Source organism: Ammospiza caudacuta, chromosome 32 (assembly GCF_027887145.1).
Source record: "Ammospiza caudacuta isolate bAmmCau1 chromosome 32, bAmmCau1.pri, whole genome shotgun sequence".
NCBI lineage: Eukaryota > Metazoa > Chordata > Aves > Passeriformes > Passerellidae > Ammospiza > Ammospiza caudacuta.
The window spans coordinates 1,904,083-1,924,188 of NC_080624.1; the positions used below are offsets into that span (position 1 = coordinate 1,904,083).

Here is a 20,106-nt window from a genome sequence, read left to right on the forward strand (position 1 = left end):
TGTTTGGCTAAGGTTCTGTATGTGATCAACCATTTATGTATTTTGGGGAAGACGATACCCCTCCTGCAATTAAACATCACCCGAGGTCAGGTCAGGAAACTACTAAGGAAACGGAGGTCTGGGTTAAGTATAAGAACCCGAGTACAGGATTATGGGAAAAACCTGCAAAAGTGTTATACTGGGGTCGAGGGTATCTTTGTGTTTCCTCACCTACAGGGCCTTTGTGGGTGCCTGCTAAGTGGACTAAACCTGTTTTTGATGCAGCATCATAGGGCTACTGGGTGTAATGTTAATGTTTTTGCCTATATTGCCTTGTGTCTTTAATTGTATTCAAAACATGGTCAGCCGTATGATAGCAAAAACGTGGCAGACTAGTCTTCTTGCTCAAGAAGAAAACGGGGGAAATGTGGAGTTTTGTTAACAGTTGGTTAGCTGAGAAAGGCCATGTTGACATAATGCCGCTGGTTAAGCTTAAAAGGGAAGTCAGCAGTCAGTGACCAATGACAGGCAAGGACATGATGCCCTTGCCGCAACATGAGGATAGGGAAGAGAGATTCTTGCTGAAAATATGCAGAGTATCAAAAGAATAACTACAAAAATGCAGAAGTAGGCATAGTTGCTGATATGTAACTAACCAATCCTGAGCTCAGCTTTTGCAATATGTATGAAGCTTATTATGAACTGTATTTAACCTGCCGTATCGATCAATAAATCGGACCTGTGATGAACCAACTGGTGTCTGGGTCTCCTTCCATCGACACCCTGCCAACCCCCCCTTTGTCACTCCCTCAGCCTGGGGGGGAGCTTGGTGGCACCGCAGGACCCCTCTCTGTGCCATCCCTGAGGTGGCACCTGTGTTTTTTGTCACCACCACCCACCAATTTGTCACCAGTGCCCCAAAACGGGGTGGCCCACATCCTACGGTGGGGTGTAAGGGACAACAACATTTTTGGTGTCTCCCTCACTACTTCCTTTCCCCCAAGGATGCTGTGCGACTCTGCACCGCCCCCTCACACCTCCTCCTCCTCCTTCACCTGTGCCCCAGGAGGTGATGCCGCTGCTCCCACTGGGGAGTGACACCAGTGACACCGAGGGGACACTGTGGGTCACCCCTCAAAGGGACTGCAGGGTCACAGTGGCTCCTGGAGTTACAGCTGGTGGCTCCTGCAGTGACAGTTGGAGGTCCCACCATGCTGTGGTGACAATTTTGGGGGTGAGTGCTCTTTTTGGGGTCTCCAGGGTGGGTCCCAAAATCCCCTACCATCACCACAAAGTCCTCCCCAGCCCTCGCCTCAGTTTCCCTCTAGCTCTGTAGGGACTATGTGGAGCTGATATTATACCATTGGGTTTATCTTGGGGGATTTTGGGTTGGGGGCTACTGGGATGGGCTGGTGGGACAGTGGGATGGGCCAGGCTGTGGCCAGGCTGGTGGTCATCTGGCCTGGGGGCAGGCCAGGCTGGAGGGCTGCAGGGTCAGGGGCTGTCCAGATCAGAATCCAGCTGGGATCCATGGCTCTGATGTCCATCTGGACCAGGGTCCATCCAGAGTGGGATCCATGGTCTGGTGTCCATCTGGACCAGTGTCCATCAAGAGTGGGATCCATGGTCTCGTGTCCATCTGGACCAGGGTCCAACCTCTCCTGCCCCCATCAATCCCATACTCTCTGGCCAGGGCCACTCCTCACTGCAGAGTGGACAAGACCCTCAGTCAGTGCCAAGATGACCCCAAACCCTGTCCCAGCAACCTCACCAGGCCACCCATCCCGAGCCCCAGTGCCACTGGTGTGCCCTGGAAGCCAGGCCAGCTCTGGAACTCCTGGAAAAGGAGATCCATAGTCCTGGGCTGGGGACTCAAGGGCATCCAGGATAGCGAGCGCTGAGTCCATGTGGCATGGGGGGACAGTTAGGAACACAGCTGGCGACATGCCTGGGTGGACCGGGGTGGGGGGTGAAGGAGGTTTAGGGATGGGGAGAGGGTTGGAGGGCGGGATGCACCCAAAACTTTACCAAGTCAAAGGGGAGGATGTTCAAAACTGGGGGGGAAAGGATGGAAGTGAGGGAAAGGAGCCAAAAAGGGGGAAAAGGACCCCAAATAGGGGAAGAGTGACCCAAAATGGGGGGAGGACCCAAATGACAGAGAAAGGATCCAAAATAGGGAGGAAAAGACGCAAAAGACCGGGAAAGGATCCAAAACAGGGGGAAACGTCCAAAGTGGGGGGAAAGGACCCAAAATCAGAGGACAAAAGGTGTCACGGGAATGAAGTTCTTCCTGCACTTGGGGTGCTCGCAGGGCTGCCCTTAGTGCAGGGTTTGTTGGTGTCTGCTCAAGATAGAGCTCTGACAGAAGCTCTTCCCACACTCAGAACACTCGTAGGGCCTCTCCCCGGTGTGGATGCACCAGTGGCTGATGAGAGCAGCGTTCTGCTTGAAGCCCTTCCTGCAGTCAGGGCAGCAGAAGGGCCTCTCATCTGTGTGAAGCTGCTGGTGCAGGAGGAAAAAGGAGCTGGTCTGAAACCTCTTCATGCATTAAACACACTCATAGGGCCTCTCCCCAGTGTGGATCGTCTGGTGGTCAATCAGGTGGGACTTTGACATGAAGCTCTTCCCACACCGCCCACATTTGTAGGGCTGTTCCAGCCCTGTGTGGACTTCCATGTGGTGGGTCAGGTGGCACCTCCTCTGGTAGCTGTTCCCACATTCCCCACACTCAAAAGGCCGTTCCCCAGGGTGGTTTCTCTGGTGGATGGTCAGTTCAGAGCTCGTCCTGAAGCTCTTCCCACACTCTGCACACTCGTAGGGCCATTCCCCCGTGTGGGTCCTCAGGTGGGCAGTCAGGGTGGAGTTCTGGGTGAAGCTCTTTCCACACTCAGGACACTCGTAGGGCCTCTCCCCGCTGTGATGCGCAGGCAGTGATGAGGCCAGAGTTGTACCTGAAGCCTTTTGCACAATGGGGGCAGCAGAACGGCCTCTCACCTTTGTGACTCTGCTGATGCCTGACAAGACAGTAACTCATATGAAACCTCTTCCTGCATTTATCACACTTGTAGGGACGTTCCTCTGTGTGGATTCTCATGTGGCGGACCAGGGAGGATCTCAGGGAGAAGCTCTTCCCACATTCTGAGCACTTGAGAGACTTCTCCCCATCCTGGAGCTGCTCATGGACCCCCAGCTCTGAGCTCCAGCTCCCTCCCGGGCCCAGGGTGGGTCTTTCCTCCGCAGATCCCCATGATCTGCGTTTGCAGACCCTCCTCGTGAGAGATCTATGGGGCTTTTCTTTCCCTTTTGATGCATGTGCTGTTGAGCTGCACAAAACAACTTCCACAACGTTCTCCTGTGGGGATTTGTCCTCCCTGGTCTCTGGCTTTAGCTCCTTCTCTGGGGAAGGAAGGACAAGGAGAGGATGGGATTTGCCTCTGTGTCACAGGGAAGGACAAGGAGATCCCCCCAGTGCATCCCCAGCAGGACAGCTTTGGCAGCAGGGTTGTCCTGCAGCCGGGGGCCGTGCTGGGCTGGAACATGGAGCAGGACAGAGGGGGAAAGGGGCACTGACTTCCTCCTCACCTGCCTGGGGCTCCGGGGACATCTTCCTCCTCACGGCCATCTTCCTTCTTCATGGGGCCAAGGTTTGTGAATGGGAAATCCTGTTTTGGGGGAAAACAAGGGCTGAACGCATTGGGTTTGATGGTCCCGCTGCCCAAGAGCAGCTGGAGAAGTCAGCGCCCCTTTCAGCCTCGGGGGGCCCGGAGCCCGCTCATCCCCAGCCTCCCGCATCCCTCCAGGCAGCCGGTTTGTCCCCCAGCTCCGGGATGGCCCCTCTGCGCTCTCCCCTCTCCGGGGCTCCCGAGCTCCCCCCGGCTCTCCCGGGCATCCCCCAGCCCGAGATCGCCCCTGTGCCCACCGGTACCGGGCGAACGTGAGACTGTTCCCTCCACGGCAAATTCACAGTTCGGGTTTGAGGTCCTGCAAGAGTCAAACATCCCCTGCCCCACGAAAAAACCCTCCCGGAGACCCCCCGATGGATCTGGTGCGAGCTCCCCCATCCCGCTCCCCTGCGGCTGCTGGAGGGGGCGATGCAGCCCGAGCTGGGGGAGCTTCGGCGTGAGCGGCGGGGGAAGGCGGCGGGGAAACCAACGTGGTTCTGCCGCTCCTCTTCCTTCCGCTCCTCCTCTTACTCCTCATCTGTTCCTCCTCTTCCTCCCGCTTTTCTTTCACTCCTAGCCCGGCCCGGGCAATGCTGACACCCAAAAGCAGCCGCGCTCTGCCCTGGGCGGGTTCCGAAACAGCAGAACAGTGAAACTGGGGAGTGAAACTGGGAGCACCGGGAAAGATCCTGAGAGCCGCGGGAAGGAATTAGGAGCACTTTCCCTGCGAGTCCCGCTCTTACTGGGAGCACTGGGAGAGAACTGGGAGGAAACAGCGCCCAGAGGCGGCTGCAGCCAGCGGAGCCACCACAGAAAGCGTGGTTATGAGGAGAGCACACTGGGATTGGTGGGTGGGAGCAGCGCGGGGTTTGCTCGGTTATGTGAGGGCCGGAGGGGCTGCAGCGATGGCAGCGGGGTCCGGTGAGAGTGGACAGGGAACGGGAATGGGGACCGGGAAGAGGAATGGGAATGGGGACATAATTGGAAATGGCATCCGGAACTGGAATGGCACAGATAATGGCGACAGGGACCAGGAATTGGAATATGGATATGGGACAGGGAATATTGAAATAGAAATATGGGAACAGGAGCGGGTCCGTGAATAAGAGAAGGGGAACAGAGACTTGGAATATGGGACAGGGAATGGGATTCAGGCTGGGATGGGAGCGGAACGGTACCAGGGTGACATGGGAATGGGTGGGTGAGACGGGAGTGACAGCAGGGAGAGGGGGATCCTGGACAGGGGACACTGGCAACCAGGACAGAGGGACATGGAGACGGGGACAGTTCCAGGGCAGGGGGTCCTGGATCAGCTGCCTCACAACTTTCGCCAGGGTCTCCCAGCACTTCTGCAGCTACTGGGCCTGTTCTGCCCAAAGCTCTGAGCAACCTTTAAATCCCTCCCAGGAACCCTCACCTCCCTCAAACCCAGCATGCCCCCCATCCCCTAGGAGATCCCCCCCATGTCCCCATCAATGGCTTATTTCAATGTCTTTATTTTTACCCCAGTTTTGGGTGTTTTGAAGGGACAAAGAGAAATGAAAGGAAAATCCAGGCCATGGGGTGCCAGGAGGATGTGAAGCCCACAGACCAGTGATTACCAAGATGGATCACTGGCACCAGGGATTGCCCGGGCTCTGCCCAGCGAGGGTCACTGGGGATCAGCCAGGGTGGATCCCTCTGTGGGGGATGGTGCTCGAGCAGTGCAGGAAGCTCTTCCTGCACTCAGGGCACTCACGGGGCTGTCCTTAGTGATGGCTCCGTTGGTGTCTGGCCAAGTTACCGCTCTGAGAGAAGCTCTTCCCACACTCAGAACACTCATAGGGCCTCTCCCCGGTGTGGATGCGCTGGTGCTTGACGAGGGTGCAGTTGTGCTGAAAGCCCTTCCCACAGTCGGGGCATCGGAAGGGCCTCTCATCTGTGTGAATGCGCTGGTGCAGCAGGAGATGGGAGCTGGTCTGAAACCTCTTCCTGCATTTATCACACTCGTAGGGCCTCTCCCCAGTGTGGCTCCTCCGGTGGATGACGAGGGTGCAGTTGTACCTGAAGCCCTTCCCGCAGTCGGGGCAGCGGAAGGGCCTCTCCTCTGTGTGAGTGCGCTGGTGCTTGATGAGATTGGACTTGGTGTAAAACATCTTCCTGCATTTATCACACTCGTAGGGACCTTCCCCCATGTGGCTCCTCTGGTGTTTGATCAGGTCAGGACGCTTGCAGAAGCTCTTCCCACACTCGGGACACTTGTAGGGCTGTTCCCCTGTGTTTCTCCTCTGGTGTCTGCTCAGTTCGTAGCTCCTTCTGAAGCTCTTCCCACACTGCCCACACTCGTAGGGCCGTTCCCCTGAGTGGATTACCATGTGGATGATCAGGCCGGAGCTATGGCTGAAGCTCTTCCCACACACCCCACACGTATAGGGCCTCTCCCCTGTGTGGCTCCTCTGGTGTTTGATCAGGTCAGGACGGTTGTAGAAGCTCTTCCCACACTGGGGACACTCATGGGGCCGTTCTCCTGTGTGGATCCTCCGGTGTCTGCTCAGTTCTGAGTTCCTCTTGAAGCTCTTCCCACACTGCCCACACTCATAGGGCCGTTCCCCAGTGTGGATTCTGCAGTGGATGATCAGGGAGGATCTCTTACTAAAGCTCTTCCCACATTCTGAGCACTTGTGGGGCTTCTCCCCATCCTGAACCTGCTCATGGACCCCCAGCTCCGAGCTCCGGTCACCTCCCAGGCCCAGGTTGGGTCTTTCCTCCTCAGATCCTCGTGATCTGCGTTTGCAGCCCCTCCTCATGCGGGATCTCTGGGGCTTTTCTTCCCCATTGGATTCCTGTGCTGTGGAGCTGCACAATATGGCCTCTTCCACGAGGTTCTGCTGTGGGGATTTGTCCTCCCTGCTCTCCATCCTCAGCTCCAGATCTGGGGGAGGAAGGACAAGGAGAGAATGGGATTTGCCTCCATGCCACAGGGAAGGACAAGGAGATCCCCCCAGTGCATCCCCAGCAGGACAGCTTTGGCAGCAGGGTTGTCCTGCAGCCGGGGGCCGTGCTGGGCTGGGACATGGAGCAGGACAGAGGGGCAAAGGGGCACTGACTTCCTCCTCACCTGCCTGGGGCTCCGGGGACATCTTCCTCACGGCCTCCTTCTTTTTCTTCCTGCCAAGGTTTGGGAATAACGAATCCTGGTCTGGGGGGAAAACAAGGCTTACTGAATTGGCTTTGATGGTGCCGCTGCCCAAGAGCAGCTGGAGAAGTCAGCGCCCCTTTCAGCCTCGGGGGGCCCGGAGCCCGCTCATCCCCAGCCTCCCGCACCCCTCCAGGCAGCCGGTTGGTCCCCCGGCTCCGGGATCGCCCCTCTGCGCTCTCCCCTCTCCGGGGCTCCCGCGTTCCCCCCGGCTCTCCCGCGTATCCCCAAAATCCGTGATTGCGGCTGTGCCCGCCGGTACCGGGCGATCGCCACGTGGGACCCCCCCCAAGATCCCTGCAGGGGCATTTCCGGCCCAGGTTTGGCGTCCCGCAAGATCCAGACATACCCTGCCTCGCAAAAAAAACATCCCGGAGACCCCTCCGATGGATTTGGGGCGAGCTCCCCCAGCCCGCTCACCTGCGGGTTCCGGCGGAGAGGGCGATGCTGGCGGATCCGGGGGAGCGGCGGGCTGAGCGGGGAAACCGCGGGCTGTTGGTGCTGCTCTTCCTCCTCCTCCTCCTCCTCCTCCTCTGTCCCTCCTCTTCCTCCTACTCCTCCTCCGCTCCCAGCCCGGCCTGGGCAATGCAGACCCCCAAAAGCAGCCGCGCTCTGCCCTGGGCGGGTTTCACAGCGGGCCCGTCCCGCGCGGCACTGGGAGCGATCCTGGGAGCACCGACAGCGATCCTGAGATCAGCGGGAAGGAACTGGGAGCGCTTTCCCTGCCGGTGCCGCTCTTACTGGGAGTACTGGGAGGGAACTGGGAGCAAACAGCGCCCGGAGGTGGCTGCAGCCGGCGGTGGGCGGGGCCAAACTGCAGGGAGTGGTTATGGAAATACGGGAGCGATCGCGCGCTGGGATTGGTGGGCGGGAGCAGCGCGCGGTTTGCTCGGTTATGTGAGGGCCGGGGGAGCCGGAGCGATGGCGGCTGCGTCCGGTGCGAGGGGACAGGGAGCGGGAATGGGGACAGGGAGCGGGAATGGGGCTGGGGAATGAGAATGAGAATGGGGACAGGGACCGCTGATGGGGACAGGGAATGGAGATAGGGACCGGGAATGGGGACAGGGACCGGAGATGGGGATGGGAATGGGGACAGGGACCGGGGATGGGGACAGGGACTGTGAATAAGACCTGGGATGGGAATATGGGAACGGGACAGGGAACATGGAAAGAGCAACCACAGAGAGAATATGGGCTGGGGATTGGTGCTCCAAAGTGTCCCAGTGAAAGCCAGCAGGGGCTGTGAGCTCTGCAGCTGGGCCTCCCCTGCGCTGCTGCGGCCCAGGGCCCAAAGGCGGGAGCTGTAGCCTCGCTCCTGTCTTAAGAACAGGAGCCTCCTCCAGGCCCATGGCCCCTGCATGGCCCCAGTGTGAGGGAGGGCTCTGAGGCACAGCGGCTGCTGGCAAGAGGGGCTGCTCCGGCCAGCTGGGGGCCTCTGAGAAATGCCCAAAGCCTTGTGCTCTCTGCAGCTGGCCAAGGACAGCAGCCGGGCTGAACGGTTCGTGTGGCACAGCCAGCCCGAGCTCTGCAGCCCTCAGGGCCCCATGGGAGAGGCGGCCCTTAGGAATGGGACCGGGAGTACGGGACTGGGACCAATACTGGGATCAGGAATGGATACAGGGACAGGAAATATGGGACTGGGGATAAGGACATGAATGAGGACAGGAACCAGGAATATGGGAGAGGGACCTGGAATGGGACCAGGAATGGGAATATGGGAACAGGACAGGGAATACGGGAATGGAAATCTCAGAGGAGCATTGGGACCAGGAATAGGAGCAGGACAGGGAATGTGGGACAGGAACAGGAATTGAGACCAGGAGTGGGATTCACGCTGGGATGGGTGCACAACGTGTCCCAGAACAGGGTGACATGGGAACGGGAGGGAGTGAGGGGGGTGAAAACAGGAATAGAGGGATCCTGCACAGGGGACACCAGGAACTGAGACAGGGGGACATGGGGACAGTCCTGGGCCAGGGGCTCCTTGATCAGCTGCCCCAGAACCTCCACGGGGGTCTCCCAGTGCAGCTGGAGCTGCTAGGCCTGGGGTGCCCAAAGGCCCGAGCAACCCCCAAGTCCCTCCCAGGAAACCTCACCTCCCTCTAATCCAGCATCCCCCACATCCCCTGCAAGATTCCCCCATGTCCCCATCCTTGCCTTAGTTCAACATCTTTATTTTTACCCAGTTTTTGGGTTTTTTGAAAGGACAAAGAGAAATTAAAAGACAATCAAGGGTACAGGGAGCCAGGATGAATTGGAGCCCCCCAGGCAGGTGTCTTCCCAAAATGGATCACCAGCACCAAGGATCACCGGGGCTCTGCCCACCTCGGGTCACTGGGGATCATCCAGTGTGGACTGTCCCATGGGGGATGGAGCTGGAGCAGTGCATGGAGCTCTTCCCGCACTCAGGGCACTCACAGGGCTGCCCTTAGTGGTGCCTCCATTGGTGTTGGGTCAAGGCTGAGCTCTGGCAGAAGCTCTTCCCACACTTGGGACACTCATGGGCCTGTGACATCACAAGGAGCGGAGATGGATGTCAGGCACCCACCAAAGCTGCTCTCTCACTCCCCTCCAGAGATGGAGAGGAGAGAGAAAATAGAATGAAGTCTTCATGGGTTGAGTTAAGGACTGGGACAGATCACTCAGCAAATGCCATCATGGGCAAAACAGTTCAAAATTAGAGACATTAATTGAATTTATTACTATCAATCAGAGCAGGATAGTGAGAAGTAAAATAAAGCTTTAAAAACACCTTCTGCCCATCCCTCCCTCCCTCCCTGCTCTGCCTCCTCCCTCAGTGGTGCAGGCAGACAGGCAATGGGGGTTCTGCTCAGTTCATTCCTGTTGTTTCTCCTGCTGCTCAAGGAGAGGAGTCGTTCCCCTGCTGCACCATGGGGTCCCTCCTGGAGACACTTCTCCATGAACTTCTCCAAGGTGAGTTCATCTCAGGGACAGCAGCTCTTCACAAACTGCTGCAGCGTGCCTCACTCTCCCATGGACTCACGTGGAAGGACCCTGCTCCTGCGTGGGCTCCTCTCTCCATGGGTTTGCAGGCCTCTGCCTGGTCCCTGCTCCAGCACAGGCTTCTCATGGGTTCACAGCCCCTGCTCAGGCACCCCCTGCTCCAGCACGGGCCCCTCCAGGTGCTGCAGGTGCATCTCTGTTCTCTGTGCCCTCCATGAGCTGCAGGGGCCCAGCTGCCTCCCCAGGGGCTGCCCCAGGGAATCTCAGGGCAATCAGCTCCAGCCCCTGGAGCAGCTCCTGCCCCTTGTCCTGCCCTGCCCTGGGGTGTGCAGAGTTGTTCCTCTCTCACATGTTCTCACCCTGGTCACAGCTACAACTACATGATAACCTATTTTCATAAATCTCTTATCCCAAAGGTGTTACCACCATTTCTAACGGGCCCAACCTTGGCCAGCGGCTGGTCTGTCCTGGAGCTGCCTGGAATTTCCTCTGTGGGACATGGAGGAGCAGCTGCTTCCATCATCCTCTCACAGAAGGTGCTCCTAGAGCCCCCTCTTACCAAAACCTGGCCATGCAATCCTAGTATAAGTATGGTCGGGTTTTATTACCATTATTCATTCTTATTATTGCTATTTTGGATACTTTTGCTCTTAATATTACAGTTACTACTTGTATTTTTTAGTCTTTCTGACTCTATATTAAGAGTGTCTTTAGTAGAACTTGAAACAAGAGTTCTTAATTGCAAGTAGAAGTTATCATTTTTTCAGCCTCTTGCCCTGCCCTGTTCTGTGTCATTGTGGTGTGTGAAGCTGCTGCTGCCAGGGCTCCCCATTTCCCTGGTTTGGGAAATTTGATGGCATTGTTCACATGTCAGAAAGAGAGGGCTTATTCCAATCAAATGCATTGCCTGAACTCTTCTAGTCCCAGCTGTTGGAACCTTGTTTTGTAATGTTGTTGACTTTCCCAGTATCTGTTAATATTTGTGATTTTATGACAAAATGTTCTTGGATGTGATTTTGCAAAATTCTGTAGTCAGCTTTCAGTTTGCTCTGGGATTTCTTAATGGTGTGTCAGAACTGAATGCAGCATTTTGGGTGGTGTGAAAAACAAGTTCACTCTCCTGTGAAAATTTAAAAAGTGTAATAAAGGACAATAGGAGACAGGGACCATAGAGCAAAGGGTATTATGGCCGGGTGCACCTTGGCACTCAGGCAAGACCACCCTGTTACCTTTGGGGATACCCCTTAAATACCTTTTCCATTATATCAGCCTGTTGCATATTCATAGATCCTTATGCATAGTAAACTTTTCCCCAAACTAGTTTACATGTTCCAAGAGTTATTTAGCATGGCTCCTCCTTGGGTTCACCTTTTTAGAGCATGCAGATTCCTTGGTTGTGGATTTAGTCCTTTTTTATCACCTCCAGTTTTTGGGTCTTGGTCCACACTGTCTTCATACGGTGAGTGCTGATATTTGACATACCTGTAGCAGGTGTCCTCATCCTATGTTCATTGGATGTTATCCCATCCAAGCAGGCATTTTAACACAAGCATGGCTATTTCACTTCTATGTCTAAGCTTAATTAACAACAGAAAGAAAAACCATATAACAAAGTTAGTTTAACATTACACATACAAAATCCGTTTTTTATTGGCAAAAGCCATTATTATAATATGCATCTCTAACAGGTGGAAAGCCTTCACTCAGAGCTAGCATTGTCTCAGCAGCAGCTGGTTTTGCACTTGCAAGCAGAGATAACAAAGATTCCATGAGATGAATGTTCCGCCTCGTTGCAGAACCTCCAGTGGTGGCTGGAGCCAGCTGCCCTGGGAGATGCAGGTGGTGCCGGGGCGGGCAGTGGCCGGAGCCCATGGCAGGGGCTGGCCATGGACACTGACCCTGGGCTGAGCTGGGGCTCGGGGCCCTGCAGCGCCGGGCGCTTGGGGCCCGCTCACACTGGGATCCTGCGGGAGCCGGGAGCAGTGAGAGAGCCCGGGCCAAACATCAGCACCCGTGAATCATGATTTAAAAAAAAATTTTTAAAAATTTAGGATTTTAGGTGAGAGTTAGAGCCAGTTCATATTGAAGTTAGATAAACCAACAATATGTTAATGATTATTAGATGCTTAAGCTAAAGCTAATTGTTATATTATGAGCTCATTTGTTGAAGGAAGTGGAGCAAGTGAACCATTATAGGAACATATTGAAACCAGTAGAACAATGCCCAGCACCTGGACTCTGTGTCAATCCATCAGGAAGCAGGGGGCCTTGGATCGTGCCAGAGGGTCACAGAGACCTGACCAAGACCTTCCTGTCTTCTTCCCTGGGACCACTGACCCAATTCAGGACCACCAACCCAATTCAAGAGAAGAAATGTGCACTCATGAAGGACTAATGACCTCATTTTAGTACAAAGTGTTATAAATGAGAAGCTTGACTAGGTCAATATTCAAGCAACAATCAATTTATTAATAATTATGGTAAAGTATGAGCAATACAGTGCTAGGTACAGTGGGGGAAGTTTTCCCTCCAACTGCACACTGATAGTTGAGGCTTACAGCTATTTATAGGGGTACTCATAAGCTTTCTCAGCAGTTTCTATTCCCAATTTTTACTCATCAGCAGTTTCTATTTCCAATTTTTACTCATCGGCAGTTTCTACTTCCAATTTTTATGTCCCAATTCTATACACTGTTGTGATTTAGTTTTTCTCAGGATGTATCCTAAAAAGGAGTATCCCCAGATAATGGTGGTCCGGCTTCTGAAAGAAGAAAAAAATATCCCAGTTGATGGGGTTCCAGTTTCCAGATGTGTGTCCACCTTTTAATTGCAAGGACTATAAATCTCATAACAGTGATGTGCAGCTTCCCTTGGTCGACACTATTAATCATTGAGTTGATGTTCATCTTCCTTTCTCAAGCTGCTTTTCACTGTTTTGTTAAGGCGTGAGATAAGCATGTTTCCTTTTTATATATTCTAAAGCTATGGTTTCAAAGATCCTTACTATAAGCAATATTCTAAAATTATATAATTTATATTTATATAAAATTTATATAAAATAATATGTCCTGGTTTAGGGCAAATTTGTTAAAGAATCTGCAAAGGAGGGCCCCTCCAGAAAGCAAACCCACACGGCCCCTCTCCCCAACTGGTTCGGGAAGAATTCCTCGGAGAGAAGTGGGAAGAACCTGTCTATTTAAGGCAGAGCACCCCCCAGCACACAAAATGAACAATACCAGATGACACCGCTCTGAGAAAGATGGCAAAATCAGAAAGTCTCTTTCGGGGGTGGTTGCTCTGTTCTCAGTTCCTCTGGCACTGGGACAGCTGCTGCAGCCAAACGGTGCAAACCCTCAGTGTTCCCAGGTCCCAGTCCGGAGCAAGTTCAAGATGGTTGAAGAAAAGGAGAGGAGAAACAGTCCAGGGAGGAATTTGGACTGTTTAGCTAGAGCTGGCTAATAAGCAGAGGCCAAAGCAGAGCAGAAGCGAGAGCAGAAAGAGAGCAAGCAAAGCAGCAAGCCGAAAGCAAGAAGCGAAAAACAGCCCTATGTACTGCCCATCTCTGTGTCCCTGATAAGAGAAACCCAAACAAAACTTTCACTCTTCAGAGCCGGTTTTAAAGGCACAGAACAGATGAATGGGGATACAAGCATCATAACGTCACCCCAGGACATTCCACCCCTTATCACCATATCATCAACATACTACAACACATCATGCATTATTCATACAAAATTTCCATCTGTTCCCCCAAAATTTACAAGCAATACCCATCATGCCTTCATCACATCCCCACACTGGACCACTGAATCCAGGCCCTATATTACAGAGCTGCAGGATTCCCCCCTTTTACTTTACTCACTTAAAGCTCCATCTATCACTTGCTCAGACCTTCGACACTTACACATTTCCTTCTATCTCATGTCTGTATGGTTTAATGTACAGACAATGGCAGTAACATCCAATAAGCAGCGATATTGCATATCATTCTTACCCCACAATCAGATCTCCCTGAGGTACACATCATGCTGTTCCATCTCTTTGCATTATCCACCATGTGCAACCTGGTCCCTGAGCAAAGACAACCCCACGAATGGGTTTGTCTGTACTCGAGGCAGAATTGATCCACACAGTCTTCCCTAACAAACCTCTGATATATACCACTGGGACTTTGTCTCCTATTACATTCAGGGACTCAGACTGGGCAGGACCTGCTCGGTTGGTGGAACCTCGGGTGTTAACTAACCAGGTGGCCTTTGCTAAATGCTGCTCCCAATTTTTGAAAGATCCCCCACCCAAAGCTTTCAACTGGGTTTTTAGTAGTCCATTGTACCTCTCCACTTTTCTTGCAGCTGGTGCATGGTAGGGGATATGGTACACCCACTCAATGCCATGTTCCCTAGCCCAGGTGTTGATAAGGCTGTTCTTGAAATGAGTCCCATTGTCTGACTCGATCCTCTCAGGGGTACCATGTCTCCACAGGACTTGCTTTCCAAGGCTCAGGATGGTGTTCTGGGCTGTAGCATGAGGCACAGGGTGGGTTTCCAACCATCCAGTGGTGGCTTCCACCATGGTCAGCACGTAGCGCTTGCCCTGGCGTGTCTGGGGCAGTGTGATAGAGTCAATCTGCCAGGCCTCCCCATACTTGTACTTGGACCACCGCCCACCGTACCAGAGGGCTTCACTCGCTTGGCCTGCTTGATGGCAGCACACATCTCACAGTCATGGATAATCTGAGAAATACTGTCCATGGTTAGATCCACCCCTCGGTCTTGTGCCCACTTAGAGGTGGCATTCCTGCCCTGATGGCCTGAGGCATCATGAGCCCATCGAGCAAGGAATAACTCTCCCTTGTATTCCCAATCTAGGTCTATCTTGGACACCCCTATCTTTGCAGCTTGGTCTACCTGCTCATTGTTTTGGTGCTCCTCATTGGCCCTACTCTTGGGTACATAGGCATCTACATGGTGGACTTTCACAAGTAGCCTCCTTACCCTGGTAGCAATGTCTTTCCACTCATCAGCAGCCCAAATTGGTTTCCCTCTACGTTGCCAGTTAGCCTTTTTCCACCTCTCCAGCCATCCCCACAGAGCATTGGCTACCATCCATGAATCAGTGTAGAGATAGAGCTTTGGCCACTTCTCTTTCTCAGCAATGTCTAGGGCCAGTTGAACAGCTTTGAGTTCAGCAAGTTGGCTTGATCCACCTTCTCCTTCGGTAGCTTGTGCAACCTGTCGTGGGGCTCCATACGGCTGCTTTCCACTTCCGGTTCATCCCTACGATGCGACAGGAACCATCAGTGAAAAGAACGTAGTGTGTTTCCTCTGGTGGCAGTTGGTTACAGGGAGGAGCCTCTTCAGCCCGTGTCACAGGTTCTTGTTCCTCTTCATTTGTGACACCAAAATTCTCACCTTTGGGCCAATTTGTAATGACCTCCAAGATTCCAGGGCGATTCAGTTTACCTATACAGGCGCACTGAGTGATGAGAGCAATCCACTTGCTCCATGTAGCACTGGTGGCATGGTGAGTGGAAGGAACCTTGCCTTTGAACATCCACCCCAGCAGTGGTAGTCGGGGTGCCAGGAGGAGTTGTGCTTCAGTGCCTATTACCTCCGAGGCAGCCTGGACTCCTTCATAGGCAGCCAAGATTTCCTTCTCTGTTGGAGTGTAGTTGGCTTCAGACCCTCTGTAGTTTCGACTCCAAAATCCCAGTGGTCGACCCCAAGTCTCCCCAGGCACCTTCTGCCAAAGGCTCCAGGACAAGCCATTGTATCCAGCTGCAGAGTAGAGCATGTTCTTTACCTCTGGTCCTGTCCTGACAGGGCCAAGGTCTACTGCATGAGCAATCTCCTGCTTGATCTGTGCAAAGGCTTGTTGCCGCTCAGGGCCCCACTGGAAATTATTCTTCTTGCGGGTGACCAGGTAAAGAGGGCTCACGATCTGACTGTACTCAGGAATATGCATCCTCCAAAAACCTATGGCACCCAAGAAAGCTTGTGTCTCTTTCTTATTGGTGGGTGGAGACATTGCTGTGATCTTGTTGATGACATCTGTAGGAATCTGACGCCGTCCATCTTGCCACTTCACTCCTAGGAATTGAATCTCATGAGCTGGTCCCTTTACTTTGCTCTTTTTAATGGCGAAACCAGCTCCCAGGAGGATCTGGATGATTTCCTTCCCTTTCTTCAAACACTTCCGCAGCTGTGTTCCCTCACACAATGATGTCATGCATGTACTGCAGATGTTCTGGAGCCTCACCCCTTTCTAGTGCAGTCTGGATCAGTCCATGGCAGATGGTGGGGCTGTGCTTCCACCCCTGGGGCAGTCGGTTCCAGGTGTACTGCACGCCCCTCCATATGAAAGCAAACTGAGGCCTGCATTCTGCTGCCAGAGGAATGGAGAAAAATGCATTGGCAATGTCTATAGTGGCAAAGCACTTCGCTGCCTTGGACCCAAGCTCATACTGGAGCTCTAATATGTCTGGCACAGCAGCACTCAGTGGTGGAGTCACTTCATTCAATGCACGGTAGTCCACAGTCAATCTCCATTCTCCTTCAGATTTTCGCAGGCCAAATGGGGCTGTTGAAGGGTGAGTGGGTCTTGCTGACCACCTCTTGGCTCTCCAGCTCTCGGATCATCTTATGGATGGGGATCACAGCATCTCCAGTGGTTCTATACTGTCGTCGATGCACTATGGAAGTGGCAATTGGCACTCGTTGCTCTTCTCCCGTCAGGCATCCTACTGCAGATGGATTCTCAGACAACCCAGGCAAGGTGTTCAATTGCTGGATGCCCTCTGTCTCTACAGCAGCTATTCCAAATGCCCATCTGAGTCCTTTTGGGGTACCCACTTCGAAGGTAGTCTATGCCCAAAATACATGGGGCCTCTGGGCCAGTCACAATAGAATGCTTCTTCCACTCATTTCCCATTAGGCTCACATCAGCTTCCACCAAAGTGAAATCCTGGGATCCCCCTGTCACACCAGCAATAGAAACAGACTCTGTCCCCACATGTCTTGATGGGATTAATGTGCATTGCGCACCAGTATCGACCAAAGCTTTGTACTCTTGTGGTTCCGATGTGCCAGGCCAACGAATCCACACAGACCAGAAAGCACGATTTTCCCTGGCCTCTACCTGTCTAGAGGCAGGGTCCCTCTAAGCCTGGTTATCCTTCTTTCCCTGGGCATATGTTTTGGATGTTCCTTCAAGGGGATTAGACATGTCATCATCATCATACCTGGCAGTTTGGCTACGGGCATCTGGAGCTGCTTTCCTCCTGGTGGCTTCCTTCAATTCACGCACCTGTCGTGCCAGAACAGCAGTAGGTTTCCTATCCCACCTTCTCATGTTCTCCCCACGATCACGCAGGTAAAACCACAGCTCAGCTCGTGGGGTGTACCTTCTCTCACCATCTGGGAAACGTCTGCCTTGGATACCAGAACCTTGGATCTGTACTGCTGAAATTTGGAGGTCTTCTTTAATCTCCTCTCTAAGCTTCTTATGGTTCTCCTCTATCTTATCCTCTAAATTCTGCAGACGTGTTCCTACCGCTGCGATTCTGGCATGTGTTGGGCCCTGCACAGCATCTGCATATGCTCGGAGCTTCCTTGCCATGTCAAGCACAGTCTCATCCCATTCTTGGATCGTCCAGTTCTCCTCCACCTCCCTAGGAGCCAAGCCAACCACAAACACCCTCCTTCCCAGGTAGCGTGCCTTTTCTCAGCATCTTTGAAACCACAGGAATAAAAACCAACAAGCTTTGTCCGACCCTCAGGACCCCACTGCCAAATGTGTACTGAAAGCTGTGAGGAGGCAAATCCCCACTCCACCTGAAAGGGATCTGTAGGATGCATAGGGTCCAGTGCTTGGTGCGCTGTCACTTCAAAAATCAGTAATTGCAATGTTTCTTCCTGAGAAGAAGTCAAATCACATTTTGTTCTTTTTCTCAGCAAGTCATAAAAGGGAACAAAAAGGTCATTCTGGTTACTAAGAAGTTTATCTGGTCTTTCTATAGGAGACAGAGCTACTATGGTTTTCTGAAGGAGAATTGCTGTAGGCTTAAGTGTTCCTGGAAGCCCTTGAGTTAAAGAGGTCATAATTTCAGGCTTTACAGGTGATTTCATTGGTGACTCAAAACCAGGAATTAATTTCTTTTCATGGATCAATTGCAGGCATTTGTGGCTTTGTGAATGTTTTCCTGGAGTTGGTCGGGGGTACCAACCAAAGGGTCTCTCCTTTCTAAGGGGTTAAGCCCCCCTGCCCAATGAGCTGTGTGCTGATTTGGGGACCATGGGATGTGTCTGTCTGCTGTTGTTAAGAACACCCCATGTCCCCAGCACCCACCGACTTCTTGTTCTGACAAAAGAATCTGATCTCCCCCAGTGAGAGACACTTGACAAATGTGTTCTGTTTCAGATTTTTGAGGGAGAAGCCCGTACTGCTTTGCAAGTTTTATTAATTCAGTAGCAGTGTACCGAAATTTCTTTAGTGGTTATGTGCGGGTCAAGATCTTCATTATAGATATGGTTGCATTCTATTTGAGAGCAATTTTGATTAATGTGAGGAGTTTCTTTCTCCTCCGTTTCCTTTGAGGAATCTCCATTATGTGAATTTTTAACATGTTCCTCTCTCAGGGCAGCCTGTAACAAGTTATTTACATTTCTTTCTTCATCTAATTGTTTTTGCAAAACTTCAACTAGGTTTTGGAGGGAGTCTATGATAGCATTTTCCTCACTTTTCTGCTTAAAGCAAGTTTCTATGGCTGCTGTGAGGCAGGCTCCCAAAACTGAGCAGAGGATTGTTTTATTATTTGTGCCCAGTTTGAATTTTGATTCGTGTTGCAGAGAACATATTCTATCAATGACATTTTCCAAATTAAACCAATTGTTCTCTGCCCAAGTTTCTCCACCAGGTGATGGTTTTGCATTGTGTTTAGCAAGCAATGAGTAAAAGTCAGCTTTTGCTTTAGCACTGAAGTTTTTAGTCATTTTGTGAGGGGACCAAAACTACACCAGGGAGTTAATTGTAAACTCAAGTTACACAAATCACACAGCCTTACTAGTGTCCGCTTGCTTCCCTGGGTAGTTGAAGAGACAGAATCTGCTGGGAGCCTCTGTGTGGTTACATCACGTTTGTCTCTTCCTTCCCAGACAGTGTATACACATGCACACACGCACACACATGATTCCTTTGTGAGGGCACCAGGACCTACATCAGGGGGAAAGTCACTCAGCCTTTGCTGCGCCGCCCCTCACTCCCCTGTGTAGGTGAAGGGACAAAATCTGTCTAGGAGGCTCTGTGTGGCTGCTTCAAGTTTGTCCCTTCCTTCCTACACAGTCCAGATACACACAAATACAAGAGTAACAGTTATCCCCGTTTTGCACCGAAAAATCTTTTGTGCCAATTCCGGAGCCTGAGCGCTCAGTTGAGCATGAGATTTGCCTTTTAGGCGTGTGCAGTTTGCGAGAGATTCGAATCACACCCTTTTGGAGTAGACTCTCTCTCCCCTGTTACAGACTACACAGAACCTGCAAATCTCTTTGGCTACCAGAATGTTGTCCATGAAGCCAATTATGTCACAATCCATTCCAGTGAACGGGTGATGCGATGATTTTAAGGTGCAAAAAGAACCAACAAAGGCACAGGGGATTTACAGTAACAGAATCAACAAATGCAGTTTTATTAAAATAACCCCAACAGAAATGCGTTGCTAAGGGGGAACTGGGGAAAAAAGGAGAAGATAAGGAAAAGGAGGAGAAGAGGGGAGATGGATATAACTACCGAAACATGATGCTGCTTTTGTCCTTCGAAGGTCCAGCCATCGAAAGCTCACCAGGCCATGTCCGGGGAGATCTCAAAATCTCTAGCTAACTCAGAGGTTTTTATTATTGAAAATTGTGAGGGGTGGGGAAACAGATACAATAGGGAATAGATGTAGCAGGTAGTCTATGTTCGCAGCAGTAAATGAGAGCCATTGTTTTCTTGGTCCAGTGGTCACAACCTGCAGGCAAACATCTCGCTTTGGTCAGCTTGCTTCCCCCACACACCTCCCCCGGGCTGGGGGTTTCAGTCCCAGTCCTTGGAAGGAGCAGAGGGGCATTTTCACATAGGAGTTTCATGTCTCAGTCCTTGATGGAGCGGCTTCTTACATCCCAGTCTGTCTGTCACGGTGGTTGTAAAACAGGTGAGGGTTTTTTGTGGGAGCCCACCTGAAACTCAGGAGAAGTCCAGCCAGGCCGAGAGGTGGGACAGCTTCCAAGGCTATTGTTGCAAACGGGGCAGGGTGCCCCCTTCTTAGAATACAGCAAACACTCCTGTGAAAAC

At 52.4% G+C, this 20,106-nt stretch overlaps 1 pseudogene; it reads right to left on the bottom strand.

Moving 5' to 3' along the window:
- Positions 1–2,298: 2,298 nt before the first annotated feature.
- LOC131569957 (zinc finger protein 271-like) lies at positions 2,299–16,008 on the bottom strand (annotated as a pseudogene).
- Between the last annotated feature and the right edge of the window lie 4,098 nt (positions 16,009–20,106).